Source organism: Chelonia mydas, chromosome 4 (assembly GCF_015237465.2).
Source record: "Chelonia mydas isolate rCheMyd1 chromosome 4, rCheMyd1.pri.v2, whole genome shotgun sequence".
Lineage (NCBI taxonomy): Eukaryota > Metazoa > Chordata > Testudines > Cheloniidae > Chelonia > Chelonia mydas.
In genome coordinates this window covers 128,683,826-128,702,851 of record NC_057852.1, presented here as the reverse complement: position 1 = coordinate 128,702,851, position 19,026 = coordinate 128,683,826, and the positions used below count along the sequence as shown (strand labels likewise).

Here is a 19,026-nt window from a genome sequence, read left to right as displayed (position 1 = left end):
TGTGCGGGCCATTTCCTTTTTGATTTTTTTCTTAAAAGCCTCACTCTGCTTCTTGTAGCCCAATCAGCAACCCATTCCGTAACTGCCCAGCCCAGAACTTCGGGAGACCTCTTGGGTTTCCATGTGGTAGAACAGGTTGTGTGTAGTCAGTATGGGTGCTAGAGAAGTAGTTTATGTTCACACAACGCTTAGTCAACCTGTGGAACTCTTTGCCAGACGATGTTATGAAGGTCAAGACTATAATAGGGTTCAAAAAAGAATTAGATAAGTGCATGGAGGATAGGTCCATCAATGGCTATTAGCCAGAATGGGCAGGGATGCAAAACCAAGCCCTGAAGTCTCCCTCGCCTCTGTTTGCCAGAAGCTGGGAATGGGCGAGAGGGAATGGATTACTTGATGATTACCTGTTCTGTTCATTCCCTCTGAAGCACCTGGTATTGGCCACTGTTGGAAGACAGGATACTGGGCTAGATGGACCTTTGGTCTGACCCAGTATGGCCCGTTCTTATGCCCAGCAACCTCAGTAAAGCTTCCCTTCTATATCCATTCTGTTGTTCTCTACGCTGCTCTGTCACTTAGCAACACTATCCTATTGCCAGTCTGTTCCCTAATAACCAAGGCCCAAAGCCATCTCTGAGTTAAGCTGTTATAAACTGGAAGTAAATCCATTGACTTTGTCTCCTTTGAGGACAACATAATGACATTCCATACTGTAATGATAGTAATGACATCCTATCCAGCTAGAATAGCATCATTTAGTTTTTCATTCCTATTAACCTGTAAATACACATAAAGGGGAAAACGTGTGCACAAGTCATCATAGCTGATGAGTTAGAGGATCCCAGTACCTCCAGGACCTGGTAGGTCTGTGCAGCGAAAGCCCACGGAACAGACATGTGCTATGAAGCAATAATACTTAGCACTTATCTACTGCTCTTCATCCACAGATTTCAAAGTGCTGTACAGTGCAGGGGCACCATTGTTATTGATGGGAAAACTGAGGCAGAGACCAGCAAAGCCAATTGGGGAAGCTCCCACAGTGAGCCCAGTGGCAGAACTCATTGTTCACCCAACTTGAATACCAGCAGAAAAGCCTTCAGTGAGACAATCATAGAAATGTAAGACTGGAAGGGACCTCAATAGGTCATCTAGTATTATCTAGATCATCCCTGACAGGTGTTTGTCTAACCTGTCCTTAAAAACTTCCAATGACAAAGATTCCACAATCTCCCTAGGTAATTTGTTACGGTTCTTAACTATGCTTACTGTTTGGAAGTTTTTCCTAATATCTAACCTAAATCTCCCTTGCTGCAGTTTAAGCACATTACTTCTTGTCCTGTCCAAATTATCACCCTCCACTTTATAACCCTAACTTTTTACATTCTTGAAGACTTATGTCCCCCCTCAGTCGTCTCTTGTCTAGACTAAACAAATCCAGTGTTTTCAATCTTTCCTGGTAGGTCATATTTCTGGACTTGTAATTATATTTGTAGCTCTCCTCGGTACTTTCTCCAATTCCTCCAGCTGGATGTGCTGACTCTTCCACAAGGGACCCCAGCAACAAAAGGGATGGGAGAAAGTTGTAGGAGAAGATCCTTGCAATTTTTCTTCCTCTCCTTCAGAAAAACTCTAGTTGTTTAAATCCCATTCAACTCTCAATTCCTTACAGCCCCTAATATCCCGCTTCTCTGCCCAAGTTTAATTATAACTACATCCGATGAAGTGAGCTGTAGCTCACGAAAGCTTAAGCTCAAATAAATTGGTTAGTCTCTAAGGTGTCACAAGTACTCCTTTTCTTTTTGCGAATACAGACTAACACGGCTGCTACTCTGATACATGAGATGAGTTACTGTGAAATTAAACATCCTTGTGAAGACCCTTCTGTGAATCTGCTGAAGGCCCCAGGCTCTGGTGAGACCAAGATACACATACCTGAGATCCACATCCATACTGGAGGTTGGTATGAGCACTCTGTTTAGGTCCTTGATAGGGCAAGTGAGCAATCATGAAAGTCACTTCCAGATGCTCAGACAAACTTGTCCATCGTTTGGAGCTCTTTGTATCTGGGATTTTGGTTCAGGAGCACTCTAATCTAAACTTTGCAAATATAGGACAAAGTTCTATTCTCCTTTGGCCTGAGCTATACTTAATACTTCTCACCAGCACAGCTATGCTACCATGGGTGTGATTTTTGACCAACATAGCTATGCTGCTAGAAGAACTAGTGTAGATGCAGATATGGAGGCTTAAAGTGTTTCTGCTGGTATAGATTACGTCTCTTGGGGAACTGGTGTAAGCTGTGCTGGCAGAAGCTGCAACTACACTAGGACGGTTTGCCAGTATAGTTCAATCAGTATAGCTATGCCTGCAAAACATTTATATAAACAAAGCCTAACTCACTGTGAAGAAGAGATTATGCTAATATGAAATTGTATAGTATCAGATGCTGTTAAAGGACAAGAGATGCCAAGTGGAGTTGTATGATGGTGTATGTTGTGGGATGAAGATCAAGAAGAACATACACCATTAGGTGCACAGAGACATGGGGATTGGACTCCTGGATGGAACCTCCACTCAAACTGCCTGATTGGATCTTTGCAGGGGTGTGAATTGGAAGGGTCATCAGGAGGCGGGAGGGAGAAGGGTGACAGAGGGTGGTGGACAGCTAGACAGTGGTCAGGAAGGGTAGCACTGATGGGCTCTTATAAGATTATGTTTTCTCACTAGAGTAGGACATAGAATGGTTCTTGAAAGCTACTGTTATTTTATTATAATGTTTATTCTGGTTAGTGGTCGTGGTTTTTCAAATCCTGAAGTTGGAAACCCTGAAGGGATTTGCAGGGCCCTAGAAACAGAGTTAGGAAAAGCAACCAGGATCACCCAACATTCACAGGCAAGTGTCCTGAGAGGAAGATCAGACAGGTAAAAGGGCTGCACGAACAACCCAGAGATGCAGGTGTTGAACAAGGTGTGTGTCTCGGAAGGGGCAGCAATGGCACTCATACTAAGTAGTATCTCAGCCCACAAGCAGTCCCACAGATATCAATAGAAGGACTTGCAAAGTAAGATACTCCACAAAGGAAGCTTCTCAGATTCTGGCTGAAAGTTACCAGTGATACAGACACACACACTGGGTACTGCATTAAAACATACATTGATAACAAGAGCCATAGCCGACTTTGTGTGTGCAATACTCAGTTCAATCAACAGAAGCTGCATTCTGAGACTGAGCTATACAAGGTCCTCTCTTTGCACTGGGGAACAGAGAATGGACATTTACACAGAGCAGCTGCTTTGCATATTTCCACCTGAGTGACATCTCCTTGCAATGCAGGGCACATATAAAGTGTTATTTCTTAGAGATTGTACCTTAGATTCTCACAGTCTTTCAGGCTAGAGAGACAAAAATGATTTCACAGACTCATCTCATCTGGATCCTAGTGCTCTGGATTCAGGGTAACAACATCATCATGGGAAGTATTAGATGAAGAATCTCTCACCAAGACTTAATCATCATAGATTTCTTCATCAAACACACATTAATTCTTCATCCCATGAGCTCACTGGAGATATCTGGAGATGTAATGGTCTCAAGTTGCAGTGGGGGAGGTTTAGGTTGGATATTAGGAACAACTTTTTCACTAGGAGGGTGGTAAAGCACTGGAATGGGTTACCTATGGAGGTGGTGGAATCGCCTTCCTTTGAGATTTTTAAGGCGCGGCTTGACAAAGCCCTGGCTGGGATGATTTAGTTGGGGATTGGTCCTGCTTTGAGCAGGGGGTTGGACTAGATGACCTCCTGAGGTCCCTTCCAGCCCTGATATTCTGTGATTCTATGATCTCTCCAATAGACACAGATAATGCAACTAGATGGTTTAAATTAAAATTAGACAGTAGATATTTGCAGATTTACTTTTATAATAGTATTTCATGTGATTTTTTTATTATATTTTTCCTCTCACCCAGATGCCTGGGGGCAGATCCTGATGACTCAGACTCCAGAATCCGTGGCAGTGTCTCCAGGAGACAGAGTCACCATCAACTGCAAAGCCAGTTCCAGTGTTAGTAGCTACATGGCCTGGTACCAACAGAAATCAGGACAAGCTCCTAAACTCCTTATCCACAGCGTTTCCACCCATCCCTCTGGTGTTCCAGACCAGTTCAGCGGCAGCGGGTCTGGTACTCACTTCACTTTTACAATAAGCCGGGTAGAAGCTGATGATGCTGGAGATTATTATCATCATCAACAAGCTCAAAGCTCTCCCCTCACAGTGATACAGAGCAATGCAAAAACCTCCCTGCTTTCTTCAGCTTCAATTCCTCACTCTAACAGCTATTCCCTATAGACAGAAAAGGCATTGTTCCAACTGCTGCTGTGTCAGAGTGGTGAAGCGTCTGTCTATTTCAGGCAGCTCACCCCGTTATCCATTCCTTCCTGTCATTTCTACAGCTCCCCCACACTGTAGTAGCACAAAGACTGGAATTTTTGCAGAGTAATTATTAATATCTTCCTTTTAACTACTGAAGAGTATTTGCTCTTACAGGCTGGATCCGATTTCCCACTAACTTTACAATATAGGTCTAACATTTCAGATGACAAATGGCTACCACTGTATAAAGCATCCAGAAATTACTTGTGAAAGCAGAACGAGCAGAGTGACTGTCTCCCTCCCCATACAAGCAGTTAGCCTCCTTTCCCCAATATGGTGCATGCCCATCAGGCAGTTCACAGGTGGGACAGAGAAAAGGAATGTCTACACTACAATTCCTGAGTCACTTCCGTATTCCAATAACCTACAGAATCTGGTCTAGATTTCAGACAATCTCGAATAGGAGAGGCAAAGTGCTGACTCCAGTTCCCTTTTTAGCCTGCAGCAGTTACACCTTATCTGCTAGTCACTTAGCCCTGGGCAGCAGCACACAGCCTCAGTCCCATGGACCATGCTGCTGTTCTCGGCAGGGGTTTAGCTGTGGAGGCAGTCTCTCTAGGAAGTCTACTCAGAGCCCCATGCTGTAGCCATTACGTGAGCAACACTACCAGTGACATCAATGGGAATTTTCATGGCCATAAGGACCAATGGGAGGCAAAGTGCTCTACAGGAATGAGCCTAGTGTTAAATATCAAAAGCTTATGAGACTATTTCCCTTCCCCATTAAGTCGTTGTGTGCCCCTGAATACATCAGCTCTCTCTCTGCCTCGGTTTCCCCATCTTCTGAAACAAAGATCTCCCCTACTTACAATGTAAGCTGCTCTAGACAGGGACACCGCACACTGCTAGCACTTATTTACTAATCAGTTGCTGGATAGAATTGATTAGCACCAAGCTTCTTTTCCACAGACATATAGAATCTGCCTTTTAAAAGGGAAAAGAAAATAGCCGATTAGACTAAAATAATGTTTCTGTAATACTGCTGATTTCATCAAAACAGATTAAATACTGGACTGAAGTAAAGGAGAAAATTAGAGCTGGTTGGGAATTTTCTGACAACAGTTTTTCGTTGAAAATGTCAGTTCAGCAAAACCAAAACTTTTTGCGGTATAGGTATAGATGAGGATGGGCAGGAAGGGCACAGATTGGGCTAATCAAGACCACCGCTGCTAACTGAGGATTTTCCCTTCTTGAAGCCCTCTTGCTTCTGGAGATATTCTGCCAAAGAGATCACACCATCTGTATCATCTGTGAGGAGATCTCCAGTATAAAGTGATATTAACCAGCGCTCCAGAAATAATATGCTGAGAATATTTACTCCCACTCATCCTTGAAAAATGTCATTTTAACAGAAAGGCTCTGTACCCAGGAGCATCTGGCTGAAGTTGCCTATATCACTCAGGGCCCCTCTTTTTGTGCATGTTTATGGACCAGGTGTAAATTTTCATCCCTGAACCCAATTTGCATATTTCTCTTCCGCCTGCCTCTCTGAGCTGCTACAAATGTTCCGTGTCCCTTGTTACAGTCTGTTGGTCAGTATCAGACCACTCAGGCGTATCAAGATGATCTCACAGGCTCAGCTCATCTGGCTGTTAGTGCTCTGGATCCAGGGTCAGGATTAAACTAAGAAGCAATTTGATGAATCAAAAGGACAATAATCAACTCAAAATTTTAAAAGATCTAGAAATGTTGTATACTGACCATAAACTATAGTCTGCAATCAAAATCCATTTAGTTAGTAAGCGCTTTGTGGCAAGGACTGTCACCTATTATTTCTTTGTATGGTATCTGGCACAACTGGGCCCATACCGTTCAAGGCCTTCGAGATTACCAAAATATAAAAGTTATAGAATAAACAGTCACTGGATTACACTGAGTTTATGAACATGGTTATCTCAGCCTAACTGAACTGTGCAGAGGGGTGAGTGCCCCAGGAGCCAGTGTCCCCCCAAAAAGGGAGCCAACTTAGGGGAGAGTCGTTGCTGCAGCAGAGCAGGAGAAGCAAATAGGCAGGCATAGATACCCATCAGCACAAAGCAGGCAGGCTGCAGCTGAGTAGGCACGCCGAGCAGGCAGGGGGAGTGGCTGCCGCAGCTCGCGCACAGGGGCGGGGGTAGCTCAGCTGAGCCGTGCGGAGGGGTGAGTGCTCCCGGGAGCCAGCATCCCCTCCAACTTAGGGGAGAGTTGCTGCCGAGCAGGCACGGATCCCTGCCTTAGAGTAAAAATACAAGCTTAATTACATCTCCAATAAATGGAGTTAAGAAGATGGAAATTAACAATTGCATAATGGTTAAATTTTAACTGCAGCACTATAGAACCAAACAGTCCCAACCAACAATGGGAGCCACTTATGTGCGTGAAAAAAACATTTTCGATGATGAAATATGTGAAATCCAACTACAGATCGGCCTCGTCTGATGAACATTTATAATCAATTTTGAGGACAGGGAACACTAACTTTGAACTACAGCTAAATGCAATTTTGTCAGAAAAACATCAGTACCCTACTTCTCACGAATTCTAAAATAATATTTTTTTATTTTTGAATATGCGTATTTGTATGATACAAATGTGAGTTTTTAGAAATAAAATAAAAAAAAATAAAGTGAAATGATTTCTAATGTATTGACAAATATTGTGTGTGATTTCACAATACCTGCATCGGTTAACTTTTACACCTGATTTAGAATTTAATGCAGCACTGACACAGAGTCGAGTAGTGTTGTTTTTTTAATGATTTTGCATATATTTAATTTCTTTCACAGTCACTTCGGCCTGCGAAGACCCTTCAAAAATCTAATATGGCCCTCGTCTCATAAAGTTTGGAAACCCCTGATCTACATGGTCATATTTTAATCAGATAACATCACAGTGCTATGTTTCTAAATCACTTAAAAGACATTGAAAAATCAGAAGTGTATTCACTTCCTTTATCTATTCTTTTAACAGGTCAGAACATAAGAATGGCCATACTGGGTCAGCCTAGTGGTCCATCTAACTTAGGATCCTGTCTTCTGATAGTGGAAGGTAAATTAACCTTTCAGGACAAGAAGTTATTCGTTTAACATGTTTTTCAAACTACTGAGTGTCATTATTGAGAGGTATTTTTTTGGTGGGGTTAGGAGTATTTGGTGTGTTTGTGCACAAAGTACAGTATTTCTTTGCCGTGAGCTCTACCCACCTATGCCCCACACAGGACGTGGCCATTTACAGAGCAGCTGAGTTGCATATCTAACCTCCTTAAACAAGAAGCTAAACTTCCCCACAACTGACACAAGATGGCCATATTCAACTCTCTTTCCAGTGGTAGCTGAGAGCTCCGTGTTTTTGAAAAGGAGGCCAGACAGTTTAAGGGCTGAAATATGGATTTAGGAGTCTAACTTTAAATCTCCAGGAATAATAATCATGGTCTAGTTATTTAATGTTAAACAGAACACAGGGAGCACTGCCACAGGGCTCCCAAACCATTTCATGGAACACTAGCCTATTCCTATACACTGTTACCTTTGGGATTTTAAGGGCAAAATAGGAGATTCAGGATTAAGGTTCCCACAACACTGTGCATAACAATACGGTCTCTGAGGTAATGACTAATAAACCCAGTAGGGAGTAGTAGGAAAGGGAAGATTAGGCCCCTGTGCAGATCCCCTGATGCATGGAGATCACACCACTGATAGGAATCTCCTCAAAAAGAAGCTATTAGAACCATTTAAATGTTAACAAGCAGCTGAGCAACACTGATGAGCTGAGAGCATCTTTTCCCATTCCACCCTGACAAATGCCATTTCAACACAAAGTGAGGAACAGGAACTGCAACCTAATATGGATTTGTTCAACAAAATAGGGTCTTGAGCAAGATAGGTACCTCTAGCCACCACCTTCACTATCATCAGAATTGCCATTTGAACACAAATTGAGGATGCTGCCCCAGGGTCCATAAGGTTGAACTTGCCGATTTCATCCATGGCCCCTTTTACTTCCCTTTTTCTGCATGTTTTTAGCTCACATGGACATTTCCATCTCTGAACTAAGTTTGCATATCTCACACCCAAAGTAACACTCTCTGCAGCTCTCAGCCCTTATAAATGTTCCATTTCATTGGCTACAGTTTGTTGATCAGCACTGTGTCAGTCAGACGTAGCAAGATGATCGCTCAGGTTCAGTTGATCTGGCTGTTAGTGCTCTGGATCCAAGGTAAGAATCAAACGAAGGGGACACTGGATAATTTAAGTCACAATGATCCACAGAAAAATTTAAGAGCTCTAGAATTTTTTATTATTGATCTGTAAACATTCCTCACTTAGTGACAGTAACTTCTGAAATGCTGGTCTTCTAACGACAATTAAAAGAAAAAACAGATTTGAGAAAAATACAAGCAATTGGAAACTATGTGGAATAAAAGAACCACGTCAAACTTCTTATTAATGTTATTCTCAGAAGATGAACTATCAGATGTATGGAAAGACGCACAAGGGAATATTTATCAAGACAAAATATTGGGTATTTGGATTATCTATACTATTGAGAGATACACCAAATGTACAGACTACACAGAGAGATAGAAACACTATGTAGAGAGAGACTATGCATGTTCATGCTAATTTATATTCTGTTTCTTAATTCAGAGTCCAGTGGGCAGATTGTGCTGACTCAGACTCCAGAATCCCTGGCAGTGTCTCCAGGAGACAGAGTCACCATCAACTGCAAAGCCAGTTCAAGTCTCACCAGTGGTAGCAATCACTTACTAGCCTGGTACCAACAGAAATCAGGACAAGCTCCAAAGCTCCTCATCTATCTTGCTTCCAACCGTGCCTCTGGGATCCCAGACCGGTTCAGCGGCAGTGGCTCTGGCACTGATTATACTCTCACAATCAGCAGAGTTGAAGCTGAAGATGCTGGAGATTACTATTGTCAGCAGCATAAAAGTGCACCTCTCACAGTGATACAGACCAATACAAAAACTTCCCCATCCTGTCCCTTTCATTCTAACAGCTGCTTCCCATACATAATTGCTAGTTTTCAGACAGCATTTTGGCAGTCTTACAACACCAGGCCGAGCCCCCTGCTCCCACTGCTGATCTTTCTATAATACTGTTGTCTCTTTCCTACACCAGTGCCCCACTCCTGAAACTAGTGCTGAGTCCCTGCCGAGCAGATGTTTGGTCCTTTCAAGTCAGCTTCTCAGCATAAGAGAAATTAGTGATGCTGACTTTAAGAATACTAAGCTAAACTTGTTTTATTTACTCACATACACCAGTTCTGAAACTGAGGTGATTAAAAACAGCAAGCAGGCAAACCTCTCTACCAGAATCTCATCCCAGTGCACATGTCCCAGGGAGCAAATCTGCCTCAAGAATTTAATCAGAGACTAACACAGAGAGCAACCTTCCTGCTGCTGCTCACACAGCTACCTTTCCTCAGAGCCCTGCGTAACCCAAACTAACAATAACCCAACTTGGACTTCCCAAAAGGGAACATCTGCTCACACATTAAGAATATACTTGGAGGACTCTGTGTAGCAGCATCACTTAGAGACACAAAGACAGTTGTCAGATGTGATCAATTATTTTGCTTCCGGGAAAGCTTTTTGATACTCACATGACCATAGTCACTTTTGACCATCCTGCACCAAACAGTTCAGTGGATGCAAAACAGTTGCTGGGTTTGGTACAAATCAGCTCTAGTAGCTAATAAAACCTAGAAATGATCTAAGTTGTGACACATCCCCTGTTGGTGGCACTTCCAGGACCGCTTTAATCTTCTTCTGAGGTTTAGGCAGAACTTGTGCATCAATAATGTGCCCACGATAAGCTATTGAGTCCTTGACAAATTTGTATTTTATGCGATTGGCTCATAAGTCATAACCCAGATTCTTCTATACATTTAATACCCTTTTCAGGGTTTCCAGATGTTCTGCATCACTTTAAAATATCCACATATTCTTACGGCACCACTTTCTTCTTCTTTTTTTCCCCTCTATTTTTGTTTACTGTTGGAATGAGAGGAGCTCCCAACTCGCTCCAGGCCACTTTTTAAAGTCTGCAGCATCTTAATAGATTTCCAAGCCAGGAGAACCTTATGTAAACATTCACAGCCCCACAGGACCAGTCCCCCCTTCTCAATGACCTACAAGTCTAAAAAAGTGTTGCTTATTGCTACACTCCACTTCACTTGCATCACTCCAATGGGCACTATCTTTGCACCTGCATATGTTTTTAGCAACATCGGTGTCTCCCTCAATATGGTATTTTTCAAAATTTCCTGAGTGTGAGACAATGGACACTGCGGGCCTGTGTCCAATTCCATATAGAGCATTTTTCCCGTCACCCGCAGGGTCACCCAGATCGCTGACTGGCCATTTCTCCTCACGCTAGACGTATCCAGGCTGGCTACCCCACTCTCGCACTGGCTACCCCACTGCCTCTGTCCACAGAGTATACACTGATATTCCTTTATCTATACCCTATACTCTTTCTTATTTCTCTCAGCGAGCCAAACCGCTTGGCTCTGCCCTTTTTTATTACACTGTCAGGCATGTTTAAATCAGCAGTCACGGGGAGTGTGGAACACTTTTCCACACCCATAACATGGGTCTGTCTGCTGAGTGGACCACCTCTTGCCTGAGTTTCTACTTCTGTTTTAGCTCCCATGCCACACTTTCCATTGCTAGTCCAATTTCTACTGAGCCTTTAAAAGTCAGATTTTCCTCAGTTAGAAGCCTCTTGTGTTTGCTTTCATTAAGCAATCCACACACAGTTTTCTCTTAGGGCCTTGTTAAGCCCATCCTTAAAAGCACAGTCTTATGACAGTCTTTTTTAACCCTGTCACCAAGGGGGAAATAGATTCACATGCAAGCTGATTTCACTTGTGAAATCTGAACCTCTCTGCTATAATCAGTGCTTTGGATACCACGTAGTCTTAAGCCATTCACACTCTCTTGAAGGGTTTTGCTTGTGGGCTCCCTGGGGCGATCAAACTGCGTACAAATCTGTATGACAGATTAGTACTGTACTATTCCATTTGCTTTGCTCTGTGAATCAGCTGCTTCGTGTACAGACTCACAGTGTTTGTGCACCTGCTGCTCTCCATATGGGGACAGTGCTAGGGTCAGACTTCAGGCACCACTCGGCTGCTTTCTTTTGACTTAATCTTCACAGTCATTTCCCCCGCAGGGGGAGTGAAGTCTAACCACTGCTAGGACAGGATGGAAACATTCTTCTTTCATTCTTACGTAACAGTAAGGAAGATTTGATGGTTTAGATAAAGTCAGAACACGCAACAGGGAAGGCTTTTCCTGGGGGTTACAGCAAAATCTGCGACCAGTCTCTACCACACCACACGTGGCAAATAGGCTTACATCCCTCACATACTGTTCTTGTGTCTTCTATATACTGCTCATCAAATTACAACACTATTCATTTGCCTGTCTGCTCCGATCAGCTGACAAGATGACAAAACCAGAGAGAAGGCAGAGTGTATTAAATCCAGAACGTTTTGGCTGTTAGCTAATTTAAAAAAATACAACTAAGGGTCAGATTCTTCTCTGAATTAAGCTGGTATAAATTGGAAGAAAATCCAATGACTTTGGCTCCTCTGAGGAAAACATTCAGATCAACATTCCATCAAAAACTCTCCAGCCAAGATCCCACTGGTTAGTTTCTATGCGCTCTATTAACTTGCTAACACACGTATAGGGAATTTTAAGTTGAACCACTGAGTTACATTAACATACAGTTGTCATGGCTAACGAGTTAGTTTCCCAGCACCACCAAGACCACAGCAGCGAAAGCCTATGGAACAGTCATGTGCTATGAAGTAATAATATTTAGCTTTTCTCTGCTGGTCTTTGTACACTGATCTCAAAGTGTTCTACAGGAAAAGTCACTATAGTTAAAGATGGGGAAAACTGAAGCAGACGTGAAGTAACTTGACCAAGTTCCCCCAAACACTTCACAGACTTAATGTAACCTGAGTGAGCATTAACTCTTCCACTGCTACCCGTGTGTGTCCTTGGGAGTAGTGGGGGTCTCAAGGGGAGGCCAGCCAGGGGAAACCTTGTCAGCATGGTCCCAGTGGCTCAGGACTGTGGGAGAAAGGCAGACAGCCCTAGAACCAACAAAGAAGCAGAGTCACCACCACACCGATGCCCCTGACCTCCTGTGCATCTCCCATGTTGTGCAGTGTTCGGGGGCAGAAGCGCTGCTTCTTGCACAAGGGGCCCCGGCAACAGAATGGATTGGAGAAAGCTCTTCGACGGGATCCATGCACAGCTTACTTTCACTCCCCATGGAAGGAGATGGTCAGGCCTCACATCTCCTCTTCCCAAAGCTGTCAATCATCAGCACAAACCTCACACAAACTTCATAAATGGACTCGGTTCCTGTTATTGTTAATGGCATTCTTCAGCAAGATCTTTAATTGCTCAAATCTCCTTCAACCTTAAAGCTCTTCCTATCTCACTTCTCTACTCATGGCTATTCCAGGTGACTCTAGGTGTGAACTATCCAGAACCATGATGGCCTGTCCATGAATGTGCTGCAGGATCCAAGCTACAGATGGGCCAAAGCATGTACTGGAGACAGATTGAGAGCTAAATTTATTAACATTTCAAGGAGGTTGGATTCAGGACTTTGGTTCAGTCCTTTAAAGAGAGAGGGGCCAGTCGTGACACTCAGTTCCAGATGCACAGCCAAACTCTTCCATAATTTGGAGCTGCTTGAACCTGGGATTTCGGTTCAGGCCCAACTCTAATCTAAAACGCGGTAACTCAAGAGCTGAATAGTACCTTCCTGCACAAACAGTGCCACCGAAATCAGTACGATTGCTTTTGAAGTAAGGTACTTCTCAGAATCTGGCTGCAACTTATCAATGATACAGACACAAACACTGGATGTTCACCTAAAGCTTTTAATGATTATAAAAGCCTTAGCTGACAGGTGAGCAATAATACTCGATTTCATCCGTAGGTGCTGCATTTTCAGACCAAAGGCTGCACATGGCTCTCTCTCTACACACTCCGCACTAGGCCACAGGGAATGCTCACTTACACAGAGCAGCTGCTTTGCATATTTCCACCTGAGTGACATTTCCTTGCAATGCCGGGCAGATATAAAAGTTTCATTTCTTAGTCTTTATGCCTTAGATTCTCAGTGACTGTCAGACCAGAGGGACAAGGATGATTTCACAGACTCATCTGATCTGGCTCCTAGTGCTGTGGATTCAGGGTAAGACCACCACCAGGGGAGGTATTAGATTAAGATAATCATCATCATAGATCTCTTCATCAAATCACCATTAATTCTTCATCCCATGAGATCACAAGGAGACATTTCCAGAGGACACAGACTTTAATGTAACTCAGTGGTTCAACTGAAAATTAGGCACTATTTGCAGCTCTCCTTTTTTAATAGCATTTAATTTGATTTTCCTTATTTTTCTTATAATGTTTTTCCTCTCTGCCAGATTCTGAGGGGCAGATTGTGCTGACTCAGACTCCAGAATCCCTGTCAGTATCTCCAGGAGACAGAGTCATCATCAACTGCAAAGCCAGTTCCAATGTTGGCAGCTACATGTCCTGGTACCAACAGAGATAAGGACAAGCTCCTAAGCGCCTCATACACAGCGCTTCCACCCGTCCCTCTGGGATCCCAGATCGGTTCAGTGGCAGCAGGTCTAGAACCGACTTCACTTTTACAGTCTGCCGGGTCGAGGTGGATGACGCTGGAGATTATTGTCAGCAGGGACAGAGCTTCCCTCTCACAGTGATACAGTACAAAAACCTTTGTTCCATTTCTGATATTCGATGTAACAGCTGTTTCCTACCCACTCCCAGAGCAGGCAAGCATGTGCCAGATTTTGGGCACCTTTTGAGAAACCACAAACCACAGTCTAATTTCATCTTCTCATTTCTACAGCTCCCAGCCTGCTGGAATTTACAGGCTGATTTATTACAATAAACTCAGCAGCTTCCCTTTGTCCACTCAAGTCTACGCACTCCTTCCTATAGGCAGGATCCAAGCTCCCACTATCCTTACAATACAAGCCACACATCATCTGACAAATGGCGACCACTTTGCAAAGCCTCCAGAAGCTACTTGGATGAGCAGAAACAGCAAATTGGCTGCTTCCTTCCCCTGCAGCCCATACAAAGACTTAGGCCACGTCTACACTAGAAAGCTTGTGTAGCCACTTTATGACAAGGAGGGAGAGCTCTCCCGTCGACATAATTAATTCACCCACAATGAGTGACGGTAGTTGTGTTGGCAGGAGACACTCCCCCACCGAAATACCACACCACACCAATACCACACCAATCCCTGCAGCAGAGAATAAGGCCCACCATATTCAAGTTATTAATTCAAACCCTTCAGTGCTACAGAACATTCATGTCATGGCCACAAGATGGCAACACTTACCCATACTATTGTGGAGCATCGGAAATTTCAGCTAAATAGTTTATAACAAAACTAATATGATAGTAAACTCACTCCACACATTTGGAAGAAATGCAGATAAATCAGTTCTATTGTCCCCACCCTCATCAGCTCTACTCTTGATTATTGTCACATCCTGCTCCCAGCCTCCCTAACACCCACTCTGGGTCCAGTCACCATGGACTGGTGCAAGGCGCCTCACAGGTGGACAGAGGTGTAATTTGACCTCTTTCCTTCACTGTCATTGAAACTGTCTGGTCCTAACAGGAACCTGGACAAGCTTCTACTCTCCTTAGTTCTTATTCTGCCTCCTGTCCCTTGGGAACTCCAGAACAGTTTAGTTTTAATGAGTCTGACCCTTACAACACTCCTATAATCAGCAGATTCAAAGCAGATGATGCTGGAGTACATTATTGTCAGCATTACCATGGTCCCCAGCGCTTTTTACATCCTCTTTTTGTTTAAAAACATCTCAATTCGCAAACTGCAAATCTCAATTCTCTGTTTGTTTAATAGAAAATATTCCACATTAGTCTAATGTTAAACTCAGCCGAGCCTCCCAACATCTCTGTTAATTGTAAACTGTGAGAAGAGTTAGATTAATAGACAAAACCCTGGATACCCAACACACACTCAGATTGTCTCTACGCGCCATTTCCTATTTTAGCTTTTTCTTAAAAGCCTCACTCTGCTACTTGTAGCCCAATCAGCAACCCATTGCATAACTTCCCAGCTCAGAACTTCGGGAGACCTCTTGGGTTTCCATAAGTAGAACAGGTCATGCGTAGTCAGTATGGGAGCTAGAGAACTAGGCTATGCCCAGCAACCTCAGTAAAGCTTCCCCTTTAAATCCACAATAACAGAGTGCCTGACTCTTCTCTACTCTGTCACCTGACAACACTATTCTCTTGCCCGTCTGCTCCCATCAATTGACACGATGGAAGAAAAATTAGAGAGAGAAGTAAAGTATGTTCAGTAAAGAACATTTTTGCTATTAGCCAATTTAAATTAAATAAAACACTAACAAACAAGGCCCAGATCCATCTCTCAAGCTGATACAAATTGGAAGTAAATCCACAGACATTGGGTCCTAAGGACAACATGAAACTCTACATTGACAGTCCATCAAATACTCCACACACATGATCCCATCATTTAGCTTTTCCTCCCTATTAACCTGTAAGCACATATAAAAGGGAAGAAACATGCAGTAGCTAGCAGACATCATGGCTGATGAGTTAGAGAAGTGGCTCTCGACCTTTCCAGACTAATGTACCCCTTTCAGGAGTCTGATTTGTCTTGCGTACCCCCAAGTTACACCTCACTTAAAAACTACTTGCTTACAAAATCAGGCGTAGAAATACAAAAGAGTCACAGCACACTATTACTGAAAAATGGCTGACTTTCTCATTTTTACCATATAATTATAAAATACTTCAATTGGAATATAAATATTGAACTTACATTTCAGTGTCTAGTATATAGAGCAGTATAATAAGTCATTGTCTCTATGAAATTTTAGTTTGGACTGACTTTGCTAGTTCTTTGTGTGTAGCCTGTTGTAAAACTAGGCAAATATCTAGATGAGTTAATGTATCCCCGGAAGACCTTTAAGAACCACTGAGTTAGATTGTCTCAGTGCCTCTGGGACCTGGTAGGTCTGTGCAGCAAAACCCCATAGAACAGACATGTGCCATGAAGTAACACACTAAGTGCTTATCTGCTGCTCTCTGTCCACAGATCTCCAAGTGTTGTACAGTGCAGGGTCACTATTGTTGCTGATAGGAAAACTGAAGCAGACGGGGAAAGCACTTAGACAAGCTCCTCCAGCCAGGCGGTGGCAGAGTTCATTGTCCGTCCAAACTGAGTATCAGCAGAAAAGCCTTCAGTGAGATAATGCAGCCTGATGCAACTTTAACTCTTCCACAGCTCCCCTGTGCTGTGGGGAAACGCCCTAGGAAGTCCAGGCCCCAGAAGACGCCCTTGGCAGCCCAGTGAGTAGGGCTGAGGGGCAAGAGAAGACTGCCCTGGAGCCAGCACAGAAGCATGGATTCCCCCACACACTGATGACCCCGACTGACTGGCATCCCCCAGGATGTGCCGAAATTTGGGGCTGGATGTGCTGCCTCTTCTACAAGGGACCCCAGCAACTGAATGGATTGGGGCCAGCTCTAGGAGAGGATCCTTGCACCTTTCTTCAGAAAAATCTCTAGGTGTTTAGATCCCATTCAACTCACAGTCCCTTAAAGCCTCTAATATCCCACTTCTCCACCCAGGAATAATTATAACTACATGGGATGATTCACTGTGAAATTAAAGATCCTTGTGAAGACCCCTCTGTGAATCTGCTGAAGGCCCAAGCTACGGATGGGGCCACGATACACATATTGGAGACAGACACTAGAGATCTACATCCACACTGGAAGTTGATTTGAGGGCTGTCTCCTTGACAGAGAGAGCAACCAATCACGAAAGTCACTTCCCACAGACAAACTCTTCCATCGTTTGGAGCCGTTCGTTTCTGGGATTTTGGTTCAGGCCCAAGTCTAATCTAAACACTGCAGATATAGGGCCAAGTTCTATCACTCTTAGGCCTGAGCTACTCTTAATACTTCTCACAGCACAGCTGTGCCAGTATGGGTGTGATTTTTCATCAACATAGCTACGTTACTATAAGACCTAGTGTAAATGCAATTATGCAGGCATAGAAGTGCTTGGGCTGGTATAGATTATGTCTCTCAGGGAACTGGTGTAAACTGTGCTGGCAGAAGCACTTGTATGCTGGGAGAAGCTGGATCCACACTAGGAGGATTTACCAATATAGTTAGACAGGTACAGCTCTGTCAGCAAAACTTTTCTAATGTGGACAAGGCCTAACTGACTGTAAAGATGAGACCATGTTAATAAGAAATTATATGATATGAGATGTTGTTATAGGACAAGAGATGTTAAGCTGAGTTGTATGATGCAGTATATTGTGGGATGAAGACCAGACAGTCTTGGATTCCTGGATATAAGCTCCAGCCACACAGCCCACTTGGATCTTTATGCGGTGGTTCAACTGGAAGGGTCATTGGTTGGCTCCTTAGGGGAGAGTGTGCAGGATCACAGAAGGGATTGGAGAGCTAGACGGTGATCAGGAAGGGAAGCACTGCTGGGCTCTTATAAGATCACACTTTCCCTCTGGCAGTAGGATACAGAGGGGTTACTGAAAGCTACTGTTACGTTACTATAGTGCTTATTCTGGTTAAATAAAAGCTAAGTAGTCTTTCAAATCCAGAAACCGGAAGCCCTGAAGGGAACTGCAGGGCCCTTGAAACACAGTTAGGGCCAGGATCGTCTGACGTTCACAGGCAAGCGTCCTGAGAGGAAGATCAGAGGGGTAAAAGGGCTGTACTGGTGACCCAACACCACCAGCGTTGAACAAGGTGTGTGTCCTGGAAGGGGCAGATCGTGACACTCACACTGAGTACTACCTCACCTCACAAGCAGTCCCACTGATATCAGTAGAAGGGATAGCAAAGTCAGATACTGCTCCGAACAAACTTCTCAGATTCAGGCTCAAAGTTACCAAAGATACAGACACACACACACTGGGTATTATTCATAGAATTCATAGATATTTAAGTCAGAAGGGACCATTATGATCATCTAGTCTGAACTTCTGCACAATGCAGGCCACAGAATTTCACCCACCACTCCTGCAAAAAACCTCACACCTATATCTGTGCTATTGAAGTCCTCAAATCGTAGTTTAAATACTTCAAGGAGCAGAGAATCCTCCAGCAAGTGACCCGTACCCCATGCTACAGAGGAAGGCGAAAAACCTCCAGGGCCGCTTCCAATCTGCCCTGGAGGAAAATTCCTTCCCGACCCCAAATATGGTGATCAGCTAAACCCTGAGCATATGGGCAAGATTCATCAGCCAGATACTACAGAAAATTCTTTCCTGGGTAACTCGGATCCCAAGCATATCTTGATAACAAGGCCATAGCCAACTCCATGTGTGCAATACTCAGCTCCATCAACAGGAGCTGCACTCCGAGGCTGAGGGCTATACAAGGCCCTTTCTTTGCACTGGGGCACAGGGAATGGATCTTTACACAGAGTGGCTGCTTTGCATGCTTCCACCCACACGACAGTTCCTTGCAATGAACAGCACAT

The 19,026-nt window shown here is 43.7% G+C and overlaps 1 long non-coding RNA gene across 1 annotated transcript; it reads left to right on the top strand.

Moving 5' to 3' along the window:
* Window positions 1-3,420: 3,420 nt before the first annotated feature.
* On the top strand, window positions 3,421-14,112 carry LOC122465521. Its single transcript, XR_006290437.1, has 3 exons — window positions 3,421-3,456; window positions 11,895-11,902; window positions 13,900-14,112. It is a non-coding gene; the product is annotated as an uncharacterized LOC122465521 (long non-coding RNA).
* Window positions 14,113-19,026: the final 4,914 nt, after the last annotated feature.